The sequence below is a fragment of the Bactrocera neohumeralis genome, chromosome 2 (genome assembly GCF_024586455.1).
Source record: "Bactrocera neohumeralis isolate Rockhampton chromosome 2, APGP_CSIRO_Bneo_wtdbg2-racon-allhic-juicebox.fasta_v2, whole genome shotgun sequence".
NCBI classification, from domain to species: domain Eukaryota; kingdom Metazoa; phylum Arthropoda; class Insecta; order Diptera; family Tephritidae; genus Bactrocera; species Bactrocera neohumeralis.
In genome coordinates, this window is record NC_065919.1 from 2,007,417 (window position 1) to 2,031,573 (window position 24,157).

At 36.4% G+C, this 24,157-nt stretch overlaps 2 protein-coding genes across 7 annotated transcripts in view; one reads left to right on the forward strand and one right to left on the reverse strand.

Moving 5' to 3' along the window:
- The window catches only part of LOC126757669 (poly(U)-binding-splicing factor half pint), a 277,161-nt gene extending 270,690 nt beyond the window's left edge, over positions 1 to 6,471 (reverse strand). For 3 of the 6 annotated variants that reach the window (XR_007666766.1, XM_050471767.1, XM_050471760.1), the window contains exon 1: positions 6,248 to 6,471. The gene's annotated coding sequence lies outside the window, so the exon portion shown is untranslated. Of the gene's footprint in view, positions 1 to 2,347; positions 2,370 to 4,622; positions 4,699 to 5,416; positions 5,700 to 6,247 lie in introns of those variants that run through there. The other 3 variants (XM_050471766.1, XM_050471764.1, XM_050471765.1) reach the window with 3 other exon arrangements.
- The window catches only part of LOC126757750 (60S ribosomal protein L3), a 275,465-nt gene that overhangs the window by 215,148 nt on the left and 36,160 nt on the right, over positions 1 to 24,157 (forward strand). The gene's annotated exons all lie outside the window — the stretch shown is intronic.

Genomic DNA, 24,157 nt, shown 5'->3' on the forward strand with positions numbered 1-24,157 from the left:
ATGCATGTACATATTTACATTGTTTATTTTTGCATTAACCTTAGCATGCGCCTTTTATAATTTTTATCTCTCTTTACATTATATAAATCACTTTGTTTGATCAATAATCAAAAGAAACTTGCACCACATAACTCAGCTACCGGCTATTATAGTTATTGCTTTTGTTATTTTTATTGTTCTTAGTCACAAATTATTAATATTTTTTATTGGCAACTTCAACCTCTAATTTGCGTGGCATGCAGCGCTTTGCTGACAGTTGCCAGCGCCACTTGCTCCATGCAAATACACAACTTACAAACACACACACACACACACACACATACATATATGTACATACAAACGCACATACAAACTGCCAAACAGTAAACGCCTGCAGCGTTAAGCACACTTTTTCTGATGTTATTATGATTTTTTTGTTTTTGTAATTGAATGTACGCGCGGCATACAATAGGCAAGCAAAGTAAATCACTCGTTAGCAAACGCTCGAACTGGTACAACCGCCCGCATGAGGCGACTTTTGTCAACTGAATTCGGAATTCATTCGAGTCGTGCGGCGACCGCGATGGAGATGGCCACACTTTGGAGCATATTCAGCGCCAAAACCCCCAAAACCAAAATTGAACAAAAACAAAACCGAAACAACAACAACATGAGCAAAAGTTGTACAAACGCCGTAGTAGCAATGTGTTGCCACGAGCGTCCGATGACGCATAATCGGCAGCATTGCTTTGCCTACACTTGTTGTTCTTGTTTTTGTTGCTGTTGCTGTTGCTGCTGCTGTTGTTGCGGTGGTGGTAGTGCAGGTAGTGGTGGCGTTTAAGCTGGTTGTGGAGTTGGAGTGTTGGAGCGCGCTCGAGTCTGCCATGTGACACTAGTAGGCCGTTGACGTAGACAACAACAGAAATTTCCACCCGCTCATTGTTGCAAGAAATAGTGGTCGTTGCTGTTGTTGTGCCTTTCAAATTTTTGTTACGAATATGGCCAGTTGTTTATGTGTGTGTTTGATTCTTTTTGAAATTTCTATGCAATTACGCTCTCTACCATTTCCAAAATACTCTCGCTCTCTCTCTCGAAGGAAGTCTCTCCTCATTTGAAAGCAAGTTTGTGTTGAGCCACGTTTTGGCAAAATTTCGTCAGAGTCCGTTTATCCTTGCAGTTGAAAGAGATAGCATGCTTGCGAAATTGTTACACGTCAGGATGGCGCTCTGAGAGAGCGAGGTGATAAGAGAGTGCGTGCGCTGGCAGGTAACTTATTGACAGTAATGAATGTCGATATTTAAGCAATATTATAGGCACACATACATATATATACATACTTATATGTACATGTATTTGTATATATAAATATTTACATACAAACATATCAATATTTATAGTAACAATAACCTCAAAAAAGTTACATGCAACAACAAAAACATTGCAGCATCGCATTGTATGGCCAAGAGGATTCACATACATGGCCATACACACACACATACACGCGTACGAATGTAAACGGAGAACGTGTCTTTATCCGCCTTTAGCGTCTGCAGCGTGCTTGGAGTTTTGGCAGCAGAGTGACGCGCGATATGCGGCGGAAGTGCACATCAACAATGCGGCTGCCAATATTCGATAAACACCGAAATGGTCAAAAAGTAATAACAGCGTAATAGGCCTCACTCGTGAGTAGTGTCTGACCGAATGCTTGATTGCATGGGGGGATGTAAGGAGATGGTTGTGCGTTTAACAGAAAATTGTAAACAAGAGTGTAGCGAATTCTTTCTCTATTTGTCTTCAAGCGATTTTTGATACATTCGTTTTATGCGTCAAATCTCACTTAACCGATTTAGCTGCTTTCAATTAGATTTTTTCTATTAACGCTTTTGCGTGGAATTAGCCTTATAGCAAAATTTATCAAAGTAAAGTCAAATTTATAGATGATAACTAGTTGAAGATTATTTCTGCAAAAAAATACTCAACAGATGTCGCTGATGACTGACTGTTTTCCAAGACATTTACATACATATATGTATGTGTGTATATTCTGCGATTTCACCATTTTTTTAATTGAATTACGGTAAATTTGTATATATGTATGTATATTTTGATTTCAAACTGTTTTTACACCTACATATATTCATTATTTTTCTTTTAACAAAATAAATGTTCTTATTTCAAACATAAATTAAAAGCCTATAAACACAATATTTCAGAATTCCGTTCTATTCTGTGATTATTATTTCCAATCCACTTATACATACATATGTGGAAAGATATGAAGTTAAAAATATCCCTTATATCCTCTGGCCCTGAAGGCCAGATTTACCATCGATTCTTACAAATATCCAAATGAGACTTCACTACAAACCCGATTTCTTCTTTAGCCTTAGTGACCACTTCATAAGAACTCTCACATTCTGTCTGCCATAGTTCGCCATTAACTCCGCGATCCTTTTTATCTGCCTTCTTGGCATATGTATGTACTTATATACAAATATTTGTTTGTAAAAGTACAGTGATGGCAGAATTTTTTTCATTTATTTATTTTATTTTGTTATTTTATATGTTATTGGTTATTTCAGCGAGTTTTCGTTGGTTGATGGCTTTCAGGAGAGCGTGGCTTCTCTTATTCTAGTTTCCACTACTGCCATTTAATTAAACATATTTTTTTATAATCTTTACTTTTTTCATTTATAATCATTCTAAATAGTTTATTCACGTTTTTGTTTTTTGCACATATAAAACATTATATGATAATTAATCTACATTTTTGAGTCTAAATATTGTTTTAATACATTTTGCTACTGTAATTTAATTAATGTTTTAATTAATTTAAATTTTTATTTTGTTTTTAACTTGTTTCGTTTATTTTAATTTCAGTTTTATCTTCCATTTTGTTTTATACAATTTTTTTTAATATATTTGTGCTTTAATTACGCTTTATTCTAAATTTAATTTATATATTTATTTTTTATATTTTTCTTATACCTCTCGCCGAACACTAACTTTCCTACATTAATTTAATGACCCCTTATCCTTTCGCTATCTGCAGTTTCCCAAGTATATACATATGTACATATATACTAATGTATGTACTTATATACATATACTTTCTTAAGCTTACTAATATGGCAACTTTGCAAATTTCCTGAACCAATCCAACTCTTATCATTAATTATGTATTTATTTAGTTAGCTAGTGACGTATTTATATATATTTTTCTAAATAAACAGTCCATTTCCTCCGATTTCTTGTATTGTATTGGTCATTTTATCGTTGCCCCAATCGTCAAGTGACGACTTTGTGAGTTGCTCTGCATTCCACATTGTTTATTGACTCAGAACTTTACCGTCTCGCCATTACATGCCGTTTATCTACCTTCTTTTTCTTTAACCGACTCTTGTCTCGGCGACATTCGTTTCAAAATTAGTTGTTTGTTTGCATTGAAGTCGAGATTATATGCTTATATGTATATGCACATAATATGAACGAGTGTGTGCATATACTATGTACAAAAGCTTATATGCGAGCATAATGAATACATGTATGTGTGTATATGTCAGCATGCCCCATTACATTTGCGAACCCCTTTCGCATAGCTCGCTGAGGGACTAACATTTTGCTTTGTGTGCTTTGCTTTGCTTTTCGCTTTGATGGATACCAAGTTCTGGCGTTGTGTTTACTTGTTTTCACTACAGACTTCGGTTTGTTTTTATGGTTTTTTCTTCTCCAGTCGTCTTTGTAATAGTTTTTGGTCTTCTGCTTTCGCTTCTCATTCGTTTTGTTGTCGTCTTCATCTTTTAGTTCTTTGTAATTCTTGAATTGCTATTCTCGTTTGCTCTGTTTTATTTATTACCAAACTGCATTTTTTATTGTTGTTTTGTTTTTGATATATTATATGTTTGTATGTATGGTATTATAAATCTTTAAAGGCAAATGTTATCGTCGTTGCTTTTAAGTCGCCACGATGATCTTGAGCGTGCTTCTCTGAAAAATGATCCAGCCGTTTTATAATCGCGGTTACGGGTGGTTATAAGTTTGTATTTGTGTTTGTATGTAGATATGTATGCAAGTATATGGGTGTGTGATTGGGTTTCTTCAAGACTTGTGGTTTTTCTAAAAGTACTCATACATACGTACACATTTTTTACGATTGCATAAATATTGATATATAGTTTTTTTCTGAGAAAGCTGTCCCTTATCCACCTAAGTTGGCGCGGAAGGTGCCCTGCCTTTGTCAAAATAAAAGGGTCTTACGCTGTTTAATGGTATCATTTCGTTTTCGATATGAAAACAAAGTCAATTTGGTCTGGAAAAACGGCATATTTACTAAAGACTAACTTTAGAGAGTATAATTAGTCAAGTCATCAGTAAAAACACTATTCCCTAACATTTCGAAACTTCATATTTTCACATTTTATATCGGTTTTTGAAAATTAGTTTTCTGAGACGAAGAGTCAGCACAAGATAAATTCTTGACTTATTATTAGTATTAATCGCTGCTAACACCATGAGATAAATGTTAAATTATGCAAATTTTTTACTTTATGGCTCTCTTCAATGTATAAATCATTATACTTACTATCCATTGCAATGCTTAATAAAAATGAGTTTTTATAGTACCATACTTACAGATCACTTACTTATAGTATTAAGCAACAACCTGAAATGTGCAAGGGTGGTTAGAAGAGTATAATTATAGCCGGTGTTTTCAATAATTCACTTTGTTTCTTTGTTCGGTTAGAACTGATATTAATTGCAGTTTGATTAACCAACTTTAAACTATATTTGTACTATACATATGTACATACATATATCTAAAATTATGTTTTTCACACGATGTTAAATGTTCGTGAAGTTTTTCTATTTATTTATATTGTATTAATATTTTATTTTTATTTTACTATAATATCATAGTTTTTTAATATTTTTATACAATATGAAACCGGTTTAACTTAAAAACAACTTTATATAAAAAAAATAAATGTTTACGTATTTCATGTTCTCAAACTATAAAACTATTTTATTTTAGAAAACAGCATTTATTTTTTCATATTTTAAAATTTTTTTGTATTAACTATTTTTTAAAAAATATTTTTATTTTCGTAATTTGTTATTATTAGCGACAAATATATTTAAACTTTATTTTGTTGTTTATAGTTTTGCTTTAGTTTGTGCACCAAAATGTACTCCTTTACATAAAAAAACAATTATTATGTATTTTATATTCCTGTTATTTACTTAAACACAAAATTCTTTCGATTTTGGACAACTGCCTTTATTTATTTTTTCTACTTTACAATTCTTGTGGTTATGGTTTTCTATTTTAAACTTTATCGCTTACTTCGCAGCTTTTAAATCGCAAAAACAAAAATCATTTGCTTGTCTTGATTTATTTACAAATTTTAATTCAATTAAGTAGTTACTAATCATGTACCCAGTATCATATTTTTATCACGTTCTTTAATTAATTTATTTACTATTTCCATAGTCGTTTATCACATTTGACGGAAAAACTGATTAACAATGACCAACGCAACGGCCGAAAACGCAATATCCTACTTCGATATCGCTAATCAGGTGTTATCAGCCGTCGAGAGTGTTTTTGTAGTGCCGTGTCTGTGGTCATCGGAACCGTTCGACCATTAGTTAAGTGGGGAAGATATTGCTCATACATACAGACATAAGTAGGTAAAGCTGGTAAAAATAACGAAATGGCACGTGACAGAAAATTTTTTAGTGCCGCATTTCACTCAAATTCCTGGTTTTTAATGGAATTCACAACAAAAAAGACGATTTTCAATATTTCAAATGTAGGAAAACTCAATTTAAATTTGCAAAATCATAATATAAGCAGATTGTGTGAAATTGTTATTTATTTTACACACTACTTCACATGAAAGCAACACACACATACATACATATGTACATACACAATAACACAGAGTAACTTTTCGTACATTTACATAGCACAAAATGTCGTTAATAAAATATTTCGACAATCAATTGTAGCAAAAATTAAGAGAAATTATAATTTGTTGTTGTTAAAGGGTTACATGCATTGATACTTCATTCTGTCGCCATGCTTACGATGGGAGCACGCGAAATTTTGGTTTTCGGTTACTAATGTTTAACTTTTTGACACTTTACCACTTCCACATCCTTCACAACACTTTCTCACACACACACATAAATATGCGTGCAAATATAGGTATGTAAATATGTATTCATTTAGTTATACGACCTTATTTTGCCACAACATTTATACCTTTTTGTTTTGCTTGTCTCGACCTTACGATGTCACTTCATCAAATTTCATTTACTGCTATTCAATATGACGTTTCAAAGCAAACACACACAACAAATAAACTATGCCGAACGGAAGCAACGTTTAAGCGAATTTCACACGCACTAACAACTTGTCGAAATAACGGTCACAATTGTACTGAGAAGAGTTGGACGCCAACAAATACGCCAAAGCAAAGCCGTCCGCCAGCACATGAAGCGAAGTCAGAATCAACGGCGAATAAGTCGAGTAAATTCCCACCAACAAATTGACCAGTTGACGGCAGCGAACAAGAAATAACGCTTTTTCAGCATGCTGTTAAGGCAAACAAAAACAATTTCAGCAACAACAACGTGCTTAGATGCACGCTCAATATTATTTTCTTATTTAAGTGCGAGTGCTTCTTATTGATGGGAGCAAATAAGGTGGAGGTGCTCTCCACTTGCTTTGTTTGTGTGTTTCTCGAAAAATGCGCGTTGACGCTCATGTAGCTGATATTCGCTGGAGAGCGCACGTTTGTCTATTGGGGAGCATGGGAGAGCAACGTCTTCGTTGTTTTTGTTGTTGTGTGAGCGGCGTTGAGCGCAGTGGGTGCTGCGTGGATGCCGCCTGCGCATTGTTTCAAATGTTTTTTTGCCGATTTAGCTTCAAGATTTCAATTTCTGCAAAAGCAAAAACAAAAACAAACAATTGCGCCGTCATAATAAGGACAAAAGCGCTCAGTTCGAAACCAATATAAGCCATTGCACAAAAAGAATGAGATTTTCAGTTTATTACAAAATCAAACACACACATATGTATATATGCACTTGAAGATAAACTTACACACCATGCTTCGAAAAGATAAAATTCTTGCTCAAGCCGCGCTGAGAACACTTTGCTGTGGGCCAGTCAAGCGTAAACGAGAAGCGGCAAGTAATCAGAAAGCCGCCTAGACGTGTTTTGTTCACACACATATACACATTCAGCCACATTGGGTATTTTGTTTTATATCTGGCCGACGAAGCGTCACCTACACATGTTTAAACACACACACTAAAACGTGGAGCCAGACTTAGGTGAAGTTTGTAGTAGTCCTCAATTCGCCCTGCTCTCCATTTTCACTGCTGCTTCAATTATGAATGTGTGTATGTGATTTCCCTCGAACCACTTCCGCTCTACTTCATGTCACCAAGAGGACCAGTCGCAGCTACTTACAACACCGACTAACGTACTCATTATGACTGTTGCACTGTGGGTTTGATTGCCAATCAAAATAATTAAATATTTTGGATGTTCAACTTATTCACTACACAAAATAAACGATTTTAGGAATTTTTTTAGATCGTTTCGTGTAATACTCGAACGGCTTAAAGGTAATTATAAACTTGCAGTCAATAAACTTTAAAACGAAGGTACAACTCTAGGAAATGACTTTGGCTCACTAAATTTTTAAACCGTTACCACCTTTTTCAAAATTTGAAAAAAAATTAATTGAGATTTAAAGTTGCAGCCATTTTAATTAATCTGCATAGTTTATATGAAATTTTGTATGAAATTTTCTAACTGCGAATCTTTTATTAATTTTGAAATGTTGTTCAGTAATGAAGGCACGTTGTTCTACCGTGTAACGCTCCATTTTTACTAAGCCTGTTAGAACTGATTCGAACTGAAGCAAATATTTTTCATAGTTTCAGAAATGTCTATTTTTCTGCTACGATATTTTTGAAAGGCTTTCTAGACAAACTTTTGCTTAGACTTTATTGGACTATCCTCTAGTTATTTCCGTATTTCATTTGGAGACTTTACAGCGGTGACTTTTATGTTCTGAGATTCATTCAAGTCGAATTCCGAGGTTCGTCTTAACTTCATTTACATTCTTAATTTCAAATAACATGGAGAATCTCCAAAATATTCCACAGTATTTGAAACCATCATGTCATTCTTTTTAAATTTACTCGCCATTGTTCTTTTCATGTCGCTGCTATTGTCTACCTTTAACATACAAATGTATAAACGCACCAATGTAGATTACATATTTGATCCTAAATTCAGCGCTCTTCTATATTAAATATGTACATGTGTACATATATTAAAATATTGAGTGTTTCTTGTAATTTCTGTTTTTTCTGTTGTTGTTTAGTGTTTAATGCACAACCATGCGGCGTTTGGCGGCATCGGACACACAGTGGTTGCGAACAGAGAACGTATAATTATACGTTCTCTGTTGCGAATGCTGAGAAACGAAACGAAAACGAAATAAACAAAACACACACAGCTTTAAATGAGAGCATTCACACCGTCAGCTGTGAAGAGCAAGGTACCTTCGCTGAGATTGCTCCATAAAAACAAAATTACCCCAAAACTCTCACGTACACAATTGGAGTTTTCAGTGCTCCAACGACTTCGCTCTCAATCAAGATTTTTGCTCTCTATCTTCTCCAACGAAATGCACATCTTCTCTATTCTACTCACTTGTTTTACTTGCCTCTATTTAATGTAGCATTGTGTGACTGAGAAAGCAGTAGCTGGCAACTGCAAGAGAGCTTTGCCATAATAACAAGTGAGATAACCATTTAGCATATGCTGGGCCTCAAACAGTAGTCGCTTTCTTCTCGCAACTTGTCTCATATCTCCGATTTATTTGTAATTGCAAATGGCATTTAATGAAGAAACAGGGATGTTAAATGTGTGTTTAGGGTGTGTGAATTGTTTAAATTGAAGCATATAATTTAAATTATTTTTTGTATGTGCATTATAAATAAGTTTATCATTTTATTGAGGATAAACAAATATTCTGGCAAAGCAAAAATATTTCTTATCCCAATTTTGTTTTTAACTTCAAAATGGTTATACAATTTTTTCAAGGATTCCTCTCCAGTTTGAAAGCATCTACATTCGCCAAAAAACAAAGCTAAAAAGTCAGAATTGGTAATTAAATTTAAAGTAAATCGACGGATTAAAATTTGAGAGACATCAAAAAAATAGTTTGGGGAAAAATTTTTTCAAATTTTAACTTATTACTGAACCGGCCACGTTGCCACGACAATAAAACCGCTGTAACTTTGTAAATATTTTGACTAATAAACAAATTCAAAGCTCTTGTTAGATAGATCCTAATGATGGCTCAGTGCCGGTCACTTGCGGCCAGCTGTTTTTTCAACCAACCAACAATTTATTCCTCCTTTATACAACTTATCTGACCTTGTACCTCATAAGATTTTGGCCCAAGCAATTATAAGACCGGCTTTAAGAAGTGTTTCAATTTGAAAGAAATCCCTAGTGGAGCAATTGTTAACGCTCGCATTGGCTTGCTGATTCGATTTAGAACCCAAGAGAACCCACTTTAAATTTTTTTGGGATAAACGCTCTGGGAGAGATCCCCTAGTGCTGTTTGAGTGCGTAATTCTTTAAGAACAACGAAATTGACTTCCGGAACTACACAATACATTTTTAAAAATTCTTTAAAGAATCCAATTTTAAATAGGACTTAGCCGGAAACGCCTATCACTCCAAAAACCTGAAGTGGGTTTCAAATAGCCTGCCGTTCTTGTAAGGAAGCTCGCACCGTACATATGTATATGTACATATAACGCTAATTTATTTTCCTACATAACAATTTACTTCTTGTTCGATCACTTGGCGCCTCATTATTTTTTAAAGCCATTAAAAAACGCAATTGGTCATAAAGCACGAATCAGCAAAAAAGAATGCCAATTGGCAGCAGTCGACCATCTAACAAAAGTATCAATATTACAATAAATTGGTCGGCACAGAAAATGCAAACAAATTCCAATCATTGCCTCGAACACATCTACAAGGATTACTGTGCAATGCTTTTCACGAGGCAAGTACATAAATAACAAAGTCTGATGGCAGAGGTGGGCCAAGCAGTTCGCTGCAGGCTGAGGCAGTTAAGGTGAAATCGTGCACTTTATTGCCAAATATGTATGGCAATTTGAGTGAATAGGCAAACCAGAAGAGGATTATTTAAGGAGCCGAAACATTTAAGAAGTTCACGTTGCAATGCCGCATGAATTATGAACGCAAAGTGGGTGGCAGCGCCGCACAATGTTGTGGGGGGCTCGTGAAATCAACGACTGTGTCACGAATTGCCCAACGCAATTGAGCCAATCGATGACTTCAATCGTACGAATGTTGTAGCAAAATGATTCGAAGTTTGTACTTGAAATGCTTACAGAGGCCTCGGTTTGTTGATGTTGTGATGGAATTTTTTTTCTGAATAACTGGTTTCCCCGAACTGTTCACCTCATGCGTTTTAAGATTGATGGTAAGTGTGATAAACGGAAATTGTATATTGAAGTTGCCGACACATCTAATTTAACTCGAATATTTTATACTTAAAAAACTATAAGTTATGTTTTTTTTATATAAATTCCCTGATGAATTCGAGAGAAATTTGCTTCTTCTTCCTCAAACTTTATACATAGTGGAAACTTTAAAAATTAGAACACTTCCGCATGGTTTTCTGAACTACTGTTATCGCTAAATAAAGTGACCAACTTAATATCGACTACGCACCTAACTGCTCAATTAATTTCCGAATGGACTTTCGATTTAAACGCACTTAAATTTATTAATAGCTGCAAAGCTCTCAAGACGGTGGCAATTATAAAATTAATGGTGGTCAGGACAGCTGTACAGGTGCTGGTCGCTAATGTATAGATGCCCACCATGGGAATAATTAAACTAAAAATAGTACAAAGAATCTTCCTAATTGCTATGGCGCTGAAGATCTGTGTGTGATTTTGAAGCTCTCTCCCGGCCCAACCACTAAACCAAATGTGCGCAATTAATCATGCAACACACATCGGTTTCAGCTTATGGTGCGCCATAAAAAATTTATGAGCCTTGAATAGCCTTTTTTTCATTTTGTGACTTTTTTCTGGTTTTGTTTCCCTATGTTTCTACCATTATTTTATGTATGTGACTGTATCCAATTTTTCTTTTTTTTCGGTGCCTCATGTCAGCCGCAGCGTTGACAGCGCGAATTGGAGCGTGAGCTTCTACTGCCACCTATCAACGAGTATATGTATGTGTTCAGAGGAAGGCTCTTAGCTGTGCATAACAATTAGTCCAACCTCAACTGGACCATACCGGCACTACTCATATGCATAAGCTGGCAGGACCAAAACGCTGATTGGGTGGGCGACGAAGGCCGTAGCCGTATTGTGTTGCACGTCATAAAAATATCACTTACATATGTGCCATATGCCAGCGACAGTCAACAAGCGGCAACGAGTACCAACAATCAGGCAGGACATCAACCAACAATAACGTCGTCATGTTGCTGATGTCGCTGTTGGTTACAGCTGTCTCTGAGTTGCTGCTGACCAGAACAGCAGCTATGTCAGTGTGCAACAACAACGTGAACGATAGCGACAGCGCCTGATTGCAGTTGCTCTTGTGATGATGACGTTCAAGAAAGTGGAGAAACTCATGAATATCCTCGGTAGAAATATTTGCATGAGAGAAGACTACTTGTGTATGTTTTGTGGAGGCTCAGCGTTGAGAAATTCGATCTATTATTTTAAATTTAATATCTCAAAGTTAATTTTATAAAAAAAACGCTAAAACGTTTAAGTAAACCTGCTACGGTTAACTATACTCTATTTTGTGGGTATTGCTCGGATCTTGCGAGGGAACACATACTCTTCAACTGCAACTGATGGCGGTTAAGCGTCGACCGAACATCAAGGATGACAACGCAAGAAAAATTTTATTAAATTGATTTTAAACCTCTTTCCTTATTCGAAGATCACGTCTAAGATTCAAACCTGTCATAATGGAACAGTAGTAACAGATCAATAATAAAAAAAGGAACTCTCCATAGCATAAGCAATTACACAGATGAGATAAAAAACATTCAGTGTAATCATTACCTCGCCAAGTAAGTATTCGTTTTGAACTAGTCACGTACTAGTACATCTGTTACCATATAGAGTTCTACAAATAAATTTGGCCAATACAAGCTGCCTCTTGCAACACCATTAAATGAAAGTGCTTGTTGATGGTTTTGATTTTTTAATGTTTAATTTTTCGAAAGCAAATAGTTTTTAATTGATCACCTTTCCGTTTCAGTTTAAACATTTTCTTAAATCCAACTTCCTGTCTACGGATTATGCATACTTTATTTATAGAGTTTATATGTTGCAACACACTCAACTTATAAAATTACAAAATTGCCTCTGACACTGACCTGTCAACGGTATGACATTGTTGCATTCAACAGCAATAACAATAACAACAACAGCAGTAGACGGCAGCAATGTTCGGAAGCGATGACAGTTCAATATGCAAATCTCATAAATCATGCAACACCTGTCGGGCCATGGGCCATGGGCCAAGCGGGGCAAGCATAGAAATGTAAAGTAGAGGAAAGAGGAATAAGGAATAAGGAAAGGAGAAATGGCTTAAAACTGCTCCACCTGCAGCTTAAAAGGAGGCAATTTCGCAAAATTAGTATGCAAGAACATTTTTTTGGGATAGTGGAAAATAAATGAGTTTTTCGTAAATTTTAAGAGCTTAGAAAACAATCAAAAATCTCTGTAGTCTACCTGTAATCGCCTCACTTCGCCATTTTTACCAAGCAACCGCACACCCGCAATCGTCGAGCAAAAGAGCAAGCCAGCAATGCAGTGTAGTGCGGCTGGAACTTGCAACGTGCGACTTGGACTCAATGACAACAAGTAAAACGTAAAATGCGCAATCTACATTTATGCCACACACACAGTGGCATTTAACAAACATGCGCCTGCACATGCAAATTTGTGTGTGATGTACGATGCGTTTTGTTGCACGTGCATGTTGCTGCAACTGTTCATGCGGTCTCATATTTTTCCAGCCCTACAACAACTTTGTAGCGGAGGAATGCGCATATGTATGTGCGGGTGGGTGATGCTGCAACATAATGCGGCAACAAGCATTGTAAAATGGACAGTCTAATGGTGCTGAACCAAAAACCCAACAAAAAAGAAACCGTAACAACTGAGTGGGCGCCTGATTGCCTGCCGCCAAATGAAGTGGAAAGTGTGGCATGAGTTACTGGGTAGCCGAGTAAAGGGAAAATGAATGCCTATTTGCGACCGCAAATTAAAATATGACCATGCAACTAAACAGTAAACAGCAAGAGATATTGCAACATAAATTTTTCGTGTATTTATGTGTTGCAATTTAAGTGCTTTGTAGTTGTGGTTTTATTAAAAATGTCTCTTATTAAATAGTATTACCCCCGTGGAAGGTTACGCAAGTTATTCAAAAAACGATGTCTCTTATATAAATAGTAAAACAAAAGGCGAAACATACCCGCCACGTAAAAAAACACGCTCAGTGAATAGGTATAACCAGCCTCGGATGAGAGACCCACCTTTTGATGACGACCATGGCAAACGAAAAAAAAATTACCCGTTTTAGTGAATTAATTATGGATGAAATTAAAAATAGTTGGGTTATGTTGAGTATTTTAGGTTAAGTTTCTTCTAGATATTATTCTTAATTAAGGGATCAATAATATGGCTGTTGGACTTGGATTTTTGATGCTTCGATAAGGTCATATGCGACAGTTTTTAGTTAAGTCCAGCAATACTCTCGAATTGTTTGAGTTTAGGTCTTCAAAAAGGTGGTATAGTGTATAGGAAGTGGATCCATTTCGCCGAAACCAATAATGAGAGATGTGAGTTGGCTAGATCACAGCGCTTAGAGCTTTAAGTATCACCTTGTCTCAACAACCGCAAATATTCTCTAACATTCTATTCGAACTGGAAAATCCAATATCCATTTAAAAGACGGATAAGCACCTATGGATGGCCATCGGGTTGGCATATAATTTAGCGTTGATTTATCCATTAACTATGCTATCAATATATTACACTCGATTGGTCAGAAAGGCTTTGATAACATGAGCCGCAAGTTATTTAAAAATTTCGATCGTTAGTGCTTTCATTAACCGATATTGCCTCTGATGCTTGCAAAGATTATTTTAAACAAAAATTTACTCCTTCACTCACTTTGTTGAATACTTACAATATTTCAGAACTCCACCGAAAAATATACATACTAATATTCTATTGTCCATCCATAAATAGATGTTCCACGATGGCGCATTTAGCTTCAACCAAAATAATAAACAAACACCTTATGACATCAGCCACAAATATGTCTCCTTTGTGGTCTGGTCCATACAATATAACATATGTACAGGCGCTGCTGCTGGTGTCGGCTTTTGTGTATTGCTTGCGGCTGACCAATATTATGAGCACGTTCTCACCTTATACCCACATCGTCATAGTAGAACAGCTGAGCAGCTGACCACCGGCTAGGACATCGCACAAATAACTTAAGTTTTTTGTTGGCTTTTGTAGCAATAACACAAGCCTGCGGTTTACTATGGCACTTTTTTCCTCTACTCCAAATGTCCACACTTAAATGGGCCGCTGCAGGCTCATTTTTATGATTTATATATGCGTAGAGTGTCGCTGATCGCATCATCTGGTTGGAGGCATCCTTGCTTTTAGCGCAATTAAGCGCCTTTTCGTGCATGTGGAAAAACATGCATACATTTAGGAGCTTTTACTAAAAAAAAGTGCAAGATTAAGCAGAAGAGCACAAACTTGAGGTTAAGTACAGCCTGATTCGTTTCCAACCTTCGATATCAGAAAATGAGGTCTTAACAAACTTACTTTCTCTTCGAAATCCAAGAGTTTTGGTGGTCGAGTAAACAGAGATTTTCACGAGATTTTAAAACTATAAAAAGATCTGAAAAAGAAAATGAATTGGATCTGAGCACATACAACTCAGCCTTGAATTCTTTGTTGAATTTGATAAATGTATACGGTGGGAAGACTTTAGTGAAAAACGATACGCTCAAATTCAATGATAAAAGGAATCGAAAACTCATTGAGAGGCTCAATTTTCGAGCGTTTATATTTTTACGATATTGAGTCTGGGTGACTTCAGGAATAAGCTATAATAGACTAACTTATTCACAGGACATCGGCCTCTGTAAAAAAGTAAGATAAGACAAGACAGTAAAAATTTTAACTTGATTTTATATTTTCTTCCAGAATCCAGTTCGGATCATAACTTCGGTTCTACAGATATGTATACTTAAGAGACCGGAAGAATGAGCAAATCCAAAGTGAAAACGATGCTCATTTTATTTTTTGATCGTTCAAGATGAATTTGTTCCTCCTGGACAAACCGTCAATGTTTTATGTGAAAGTGCACAAGAGACTCAAACGAAGGGTCAATCAATCGACAAGACATCGCTTCCGATTGGAAGTTGCACCACGACAACGTTCCGGCTCACACTACCTAACCAAGGCAGGCATCCCAACGGTTCCGCAGCCGCCCTACAGCCCAGATGTAGCCCCCGGACCTTTTTTGTTTCCATGCCTGAGAAGGCCGATGAAAGGCAAGGATTTTGAGACGACAGAGGGGATCCAAGCAGCATGCACCTCGGCTCTCAAGGCTATTCCGTAGAATGCCTTCTGTGACGCCTTCAATGCTTGGCAATCGTTTTTAAAGAACTGTACAATTGGTTCAATAAGTTTTTTAAATCGACTTAGTTCTATTACTTTCCGGACAAACCCTATGCATATGAGCATATTATTTTGGTATCAAATTGAATGCAGAACTGGATACATTTCGTCTGTAGCCTGAAGCCTAAGTAATCCTGTTTTTGATGGCAAATTAATTTGTTGCTCATTCGTCACTTTTCCAATTCGTTAATTCGCACAAGTGTTTCTAACTGCAAACATACATACATCTGTGCATATTTCGCTAAGTTGCTTGACATTTTTTCAGCTGTTGTTGCGATTTGTTCGAGTTCGCTTTTTTAATTCACCACAAGCAAGCGTTAATCGTGCGTGTAAACAACAGAGTTTGGGACACACAAATCACAATTCATATTTACAGGCGTCTCACTTACAGCAGGCCACGACTGCCTTGCCAAAGTTAAATGTCAAATGCCAACAAACAAAACCGAAGCGACATACTCCTTCGGTTATGATTTATATGAAACTACAACAATACCAAAGGAATATATGGGATCGTAAATGTGACATCAACAGATTGAAGCTTTTTACAGTTATTTATAATAAATTACAGTATTGTGCATTTGACACGCCCATTTCCACACAGGCTGCTGGTTTTCACTCACTCCCTTTATGGCGTGATTTCAATATGTGGTCGCAGTTAACGTACTGTGTACGAGCACATACTGTCCTAATCAAGTTGAGTGCTTCGCTCTGCTCTTGATAATGTGAATAATGAGCTGAAAATTGCTGAGAAATTGCGCAATTCAAATGTAGAAGAAGATGCAGAAGAAATGTTACATTTCACCGGTAAAATATTGTAAATATGGGTTTCAAAATGTAGAAGTTTTTGTTTTAAGCATTGCAAGGAAATGTGTGGTAATGAATGGTGAGTAAAATACGATGAGATTAGTGACGAAATTGTGAAAATGTTGAAAATATAGGAAAGCCTATTTCAACTTGCACAAATCAAATATTAAAATAAAATCCCTAATTCGTAGCAATAGCTCATTGAATTGAGATTTTTTCCCTCCTTTAAAGAAAGCCTTCATTGAAGAACTACTATGTATCATCTTTCCTAGAATTCAAACACCCACATGTGATATACAAAAAAACAAATGCGTTCACAACGTTTCACTGTTTGGTGTGGACTTTGGTCTGGAGGCATAATTGGACCATACTTTTTTGAAACTGAGGCTTGACAAGCTGTGTCTGCTACTGGTTCCCATATCGCGACAAGATAGTTCTTTTTGTCGAAATCGCCTGATGGTTTCAGCAAGACGGAGTCTCATGTCATTCACCCATAGAAATACTTCAATTACTGCATGAGACATTTTCAGGTCGTGTACTCTCTCGTTTTGGTGATCAGAATTGGCCCATTCGATCGCATTGTTGTCCTTTATTCACAGTTTCAATTTGAAACCCTTCAAACAAAATTCTCCTTTTATATCTTGCAAATTCCATTGGCAAAAGGTGGAGTCTCTCACCAAAAGTGGTCCTCTGGCTCTGCGATTCCATATTTATCGGTATATTTACTGCTCCGACGTTCAAAACGACCATCCACTCAAATAGCAGGCGGCAGTACTAACCTTGAACTCATTAACAGTGTGTTCAGGGTTGGTCAAGGAGTGCCTAACTTCGCTATCTATAGCATCGAGTTTCTTTGTCATAAGACTGGTATGGGTGCCAAGCCATAGCGGAATCGCAGGAAATTGTAAAGCTGATGAGCTAATAAGGAATAACAGCCTAGATCCGCTACCAGTAGAATGGGAGCTACCGCATCCTCTTGTGTTCTACAACTAGATAGCTGGGCTTTACACGAGCTTGGCCAGCGTTGGGTCACCATCGGATCATGCGATGTCGCAAAAGCTTTTTGACCCAAAATCGATCGCAAGAGATCTAGTGATCTATTTGCCTTCTGTAAGGCTAACCTCTCCAAGCTGTAAGGCTGGGAATCTTACCAGAAACCATCTGCAGAAGCTATATGGGAAGATGAGGTGGAAACAACTCAACACTTCGTTCCTGACTACCCCGCGTTGGGGAGTTTAAAACTTAAACACTTGAGCACGCATACCTTTAGACATCCCACAGAACTGGCGAGAATGGAAATTAAACGTCTGTGCAAATTTGTATTCCTTACTAAGCGTTTTGCTAATTTATAAGTTCGAACACAGAAGTTCTTCTTCTTTTCTATGGCTTCACAGAGAAGTACATATTACAGTCTACGAACGATCTCTCTAGATCAGCCATCTAACCTAACCTAACCTATATAAAAATTTCAATTTCATTCGTTTTATGGCAACATTTTTAATTTTCAAGCAAAAAAATAAAGCCATTGCTTTATAAATTTTTAATTTCTCTACAATTTAGCCTACTTGATTTTCACAACAATTTTCTTTATTAAATTTTATCAACTGAGCTGTCAGTCCGTCTTTCAGATGGCTCTAGTGACACTTTAATTTAGAGGAAAAAGGAAGCACACAGCAACTAGAAAAGCAAGTATATGCATGTATGTATACATAAATTAGTACAAAGCACGACAAACTATGTAGTTAATGCTACTTTGGTCTCCTTTTGCCAAGCAGACTCTTTTCACTCGTTTTGTTAGTGTCATTTGCAGCATAACCTCTTTCACCCGCAAATAACAGTACACTCGGCTCAGAAGTAATGTTGGTTAACAAAAGTATAGTTTTGTAAAAGCACATTTTTAGGCGTTGTAGCTTTAAAAATGAAACGAAGAAAAAAATAAAAACTCAACAAAAGTGCGCTTTAAAAATTATAAATGCACCCAGCCTATTCAATGGCTTGTTTCTCATTTTTTCATGTACAAAATAGGAGATATATATACCATATACACACATACATACCCGTTTTCCTTGCTACTTATTTGCGAGCAATGCAAAAATATCGCCCTGAGCCAAAACATTCGTTTCACTACTTTGGCGTGTATTTTTTAATGCAACCTGCAATGACACTATTTTCTATTCGTTGCCGTTATTTAGTAGCATAACGTTGCTGTTGTTGTTGTTGCTGGGCCACTATAATGTTACTGCTGCTGCTGCTGCTGCTGGCAATGGTAGGCCATTTTTTGCAATTGCAGTGCTGCAGCCCATCAAGTCGCTACCAAACGGCAAGCAGCTAGCTAGACGATGGCGCAATAACAACAACAACAAACATCCATATAAATATTGCTTCCAACTGCTTATGTAGGGGCCGCTTGCGTTCAATGTATGTGTGTATTTGTATGCTGGTTTGATGGGGGAATGACGGTGCCAACGGCAGAAGACTTCCCACCATTGCACCAACACATTCTCTAACTGTGATGATTTCCGTTACCGCGCTCACTCGCAGGCGAGCTATTATGCCATGGTGGCCTCATTAGTCGATGTGACGCGCAAGCATTGCAAAGATTTTATTTTCTATTAATTTTCGTCCTTTCGAGCATTTGCTTGAACCCAAAGAAAAAAGCTAAATAGTATTGAAAAGTCACAAAAGTATGAAAATGGTAACAAAATACTCGTATGATTAGCGTTTATTTAAAAGCTATTAGCTTGCGAACAGGTGGTAAGTGTGTTAAGGTGTTAGACCTAGGGAAGTGGGCGTAAAAGCAGAGCTTAAGTACTGGCAGAGCTGATGTGAAAACACCGAAAGAAGAATGACCAACTTCAAAACTATTATTTTTTAACTTCATCACCTTCTAAGAACATCAATAAACAGGAGAAAGCAAGATGAGTGATTATACGGTCATTTAAGGAACCTTTTACGTTATTCATCACGATGAAATTAGTACTGCTAAAATCTTCAACAAAAAACTCACAGCGTTGCACACTATTTGCTTCCATGATAATATTTTTAAACATGGACTCAGTTTAATCGAAAGCGTCGAAAAGAAAATTTTTCACAATACCAGAGCTAAGGGAATGAACCTGAAGTGTTGAATGCCAGTCTTTGCTACCAGTATTCTTAATCAAGAGGAAATCTATCAAAATACTGATGTAAGAGAAATCGAATGAATGGCAAACCTTAATTAGACCTAATGCCAACTCGAAGCAAGATGTGAGAGTATATAGTTATTTTTCTTTTTCGACTACTTTCCTTTCCCTAGCATAATCGCATGACTTCAAATATCTAAGATCATCTCTATCATATGTCAAATGATAAAACGAAAATTTTTTTCTATTACGTCAACAATAAGATGGCACCAGGACAAAGTTTATAAAACTAGTAACTTTAGTTCCCTCAAGCAAGTCCCTTGCTGATTCCTGGATTTTCTGGTCTAGCCAGACTCCTAGATTCTTCTCTTGCAGGCAATTCTATGTTCTTTCACCCTTCCTAATTACATATATTAACATATTTGCGGCAGTCCAACCTCCTGAATTCTTATATCTGTCGCAATCGAAGCCTCTGAATTAGATTTCCACTATTATATACTTAACTACTATATACTTAGGTTTAATGAAAGTAATGAAATGGATTTTGTCTAAGGCTTGCTAACATAAATTTAAAGTTCGCAAGGTTTTCTGAAACATTTAAACGATCTAACTTAGACTCCATAGCTCATTCTTTGGAAATTCAAGTACGAAAATTAGCTGATATGACAAGTCATAAATTTTCGATTATGCGAAAATGATGAACTTGCCAAATGGCGTTACTACGCTTAAACGCGGTTGATTAAAGACAACAACAATAATGTTTACTTTCATTTTTGTTATTTTAGCAGTGTTTTGCCTTTTACATGCGAATTGTTTCTAAATGGTGAAATTATTAAATCGTGCGGAAATGCGAAGATAAGAAGAAAGCGCAAACAGAAAAACGGCAAACATTTGCACACTCCGCCTTTTCCAGTAGAGTGAAATATTTTTTAGATTAAGATAATACCTATAGAAGAAATGAAGAAACTGTGAGGACGACAAATAATTTCGCTTTCGCTTTTGAAAAGGAGGAGAAGAGATGTGATTTAAGTCAATTTCTGTAAGGTAAAATTTAAGTTTTGAATTAAATGCTGAAACTCCATAAAATTAAGCATAAAAGCTGGATATACTACGGGCATACTGAAAAATATAAAATCATTTTCCGAAATTTCAAGAAAAAATTTTATTATGCTGATTAATACGTAGGTATCGCTTGATATTTCGCGATTTAGCAGCCCTAGTATTCCAATCTGGCAACCGACAACTTTATCGTAAAGTTTGGCATTTTTGATGTTATAAGATAGAATAATGAAGAAACTCGCGATATTTTGCAATTTTTGTGTAAAAAAGGGAAGAATGCCACGCAAGCCACCAACGCTCGCTTTCGGTCTGGATTGTCGACATATCATTAAAAAAGTCGATGAAATTATGGAAAGGATTGACCAGGACCGTCACATAAGCAGCCATGACATCGCTAAGGAACTTAACATTCATCATCAAACGGTTTTGAACCATTTAAAAAAGGCTGGCTACAAAAAGAAGCTGTTTGGGTTCCACAAGAATTGTCTGTGAAAAATTTAATGGACCGAATTATTATCTACGATTCTTTGCTGAAACGAAATGAAACCGAACCATTTATGAAGCGAATTTTAATAGTAGACGAAAGGTGGATCAAATACGACAATAATGTGCGAGAAAGATTATGGTCTAAGCGTGGTGAAGCTCAACAAATGGTCGCAAAGCCAGGACTGACGCCTCTAAAGGTTTTGCTGCGTGTTTGAGGGAGAAAGGAATCATCCACTATGAGCTGCTCCAGCCTGGTCGAATGATTGATTCTACATTTTACTTTCAAGCAATCGAAAAAAATTACCAGAACTGATCAACAGAAAGGGCTTCGTCTTCCATCAGGACAACCTTAGACCACACACATCTTTGATGATACGGCAAAAACTGGAATATTTTGATGGATCCACCATATGGCCATGACCATGCACCATCGGACTACCATATTTCTCGGTCAATGCAGAACTCCTTAATGGAGTAAAGTTGGCTTCAAGAGAAGCCTGTGAAAATTACATGTCGCTAAGACGGTCATTAGAAAAGTTTTACGCTGATGAAATAATGTCTCTAGCGGAAAGTGGTCGACTAAAAAGGTACATATTTGGTTCATTAAAGTTCATTATAAATATGAAAAAAAAAATAAGTTGAAGTTTGACCAGAAAAAGGAAAAGACTTTTTCGACTACCCTTATTTTACTGCATTCGACGTATATTAATTCATTATGAATGCATAGGTGAACTTAATTCATTTTTTGGCGATGACGCTCCATCAAGGACCAGTGTTTATCGATATATGGTGAATTCGTTTGAAGCCATATACCACTTAAAGGCGAATTTCGTGAAGGTCGTCCAAAATCGTTGTTGTTTCGGAAACGATTGATGTGCAAACTGATATTGCAAGATCGTCATGTGACCCTACCGTGAGATTGAGACAACTATAGGTTTTTGCATCACCTGAAGAGGCGGTAGATTCGTTCAGAATGCATGTTTTGGAGATAACGCAATCAGAATGTCAAGAATGCTTCCACAATTGGTTCCATCACATAAAGTATATAGATCTTAATGGACAAACTTTTGATTAATATTTGTGTTTGTTCTCTGATAAAGAAACATAAAAAACGTATTATAATAAATTGAAAAAAAAAAGAATTTGTTGCAAGATTTAAGTATTTTTGAAATATAAGAACCTAATGACATTCAATTTCAAAAAGTTAGAACAAATTAGAGAAGCTTTGAGTTAATAAAAATCTAAAAGTTTTCATTATTGTCTAAAAGTTCCTTATGACTATTTCTAAATTAGTTTTCGGGCGCAGCTGCGCACGGAACTGAAAGCATTTTTCTAATTTCAAAACACAAATATCTTCAAATGAATATCATACGGGCACATTTGCATCTAAAACAGCAAATTACAACAAGTTATGTAAGCACAAATGAAATTTGAAGCATTTTGCGCCCATAATTTCATTTCATTTTATGTGAGTTTAATGCGAGTTAAAATTAAAAACAATAACAGGACTTAATCTAACTACATACACACATAAGTATTTAGACAGCAGAGCCGTGGTGACGATTACGCAAGCATTTAGACTTGATAGATAAGAGGGCGACTGCGTTTGAAGTCAGGGTGGTTTGCTGACAATTGCGGAACGACACCGATTTGTACAATCAACACGCACACACACATATATATAATACATATGTGCTTGCAACAAAAAATTGCCACGCTGACACTGTGAAATATACGTGCGCATTATTTTTTCCAACAGGTCCTTGCGTGGAACTCTGATATACTGGCGGCACATGCATGCTCACATAAATATATCACACTTAAATACAGTGGCGCAAATAAATTGCAACGGTTTAACACATTTTAACTCACTCAACGGGACAGCACATATGCCAACTTCATTTCACCTCCACCAGCTCATTACCCCCGAATTCCTTTTTGCCAGTCTATTCGGCTGAACCGAAGTTCGAGTTGGTAGTAAAGTACTGTTACCCACTCCAGCCGCCAGGTCCCCAGCTTCCCGTTCGTTAGCCCGTCAGCGAGTAATTTTCATTAAACAACTGCAACACCAACCTGCCGACCAACTTAAAGCGCACACAAGCCATCGAAGGAGTTATCCTGCCACCCACTCGTACTTTATGCGCGTTCTCACACATATGTATGTTGCATGTGGCAAATAAACAACATGTTTCCACATGTCCACATACTTACTTGGCGCATAAATACCGACTAACTTATGTATGCATTTTCGTTCGTTAAGCGGCGGTTGCAGTGGCTTACTCGCGCAATACTCATTTGCTCTTAATGAGTTGGCTGGCAGCTTTAGTGTCGATAATTTCTCTTTTTTTGGAAATTTAATTTCGGCGTAAATTTGTTGCCTTTTTAATAAAGTCACAGCGTGACATTGGTGTGAGGCAAACACGACTGCGCGATTCGAGTTTGATGGAAATATTGTTTTCCTGTTTTTTTGTTTTGTTAGTTATTTTAAGACTATCAGATTCGGAAATAAAGTGGAAGTCAAAGAGAACAGTGAGGAGATAAGTTCCGTTATTTATGCAGAATTGTGATTACAGTTGACTTAAAATATTTTAATTTCTCAATTCTATTTAAGTCTTTGTAACACTTAACCAAAATTTCATAATCTCCATTCCAGTCCATTCCAGCTCGCGATGTAAAAATTTAATCTTAACCAATGAGCCCACACCAAATCTAAGTTGAGCGGTTGAGAGTTAAAAAAAATGTTTCTTCCACTTACTGTACTTAGACTGCACGCAGAAAGGGGATTTTTCGGTCGAAGGACAGAAAAAACCATTAACTCCGACTACCCTGAATCTATAATGCCCTCCAGAAGTGCATTTTTTATAACGTAAAGGGAATAAAGC